We start from the raw sequence: 248 nt of genomic DNA, 5'->3' as shown, positions 1-248 counted from the left end.
CAGTACAGGGGTACGGCCTCCGGCCGCGCCAGCCTCCTCCGGGCGTCCACGCCGCTCGCTCCCCCACGCACACACACACACACGCACACACACATGCACACCGGTCACACGCACGCCGCCCCGACACGGGGGGACACCCGTGCCTCTTCCCCCATCCATATTTTTCCTTGCTCTGGATTTTCTTTTAACGTGCAGGTGTTTCCCCGGGGCAGGGGAAGGGGGGGGGAAGTAACAGGGGGGCTTGGGAT

The sequence above is a fragment of the Phaethon lepturus genome, unplaced genomic scaffold (assembly GCF_000687285.1).
Source record: "Phaethon lepturus isolate BGI_N335 unplaced genomic scaffold, ASM68728v1 scaffold30409, whole genome shotgun sequence".
NCBI lineage: Eukaryota > Metazoa > Chordata > Aves > Phaethontiformes > Phaethontidae > Phaethon > Phaethon lepturus.
Note: the sequence above shows the minus strand (reverse complement) of the source record.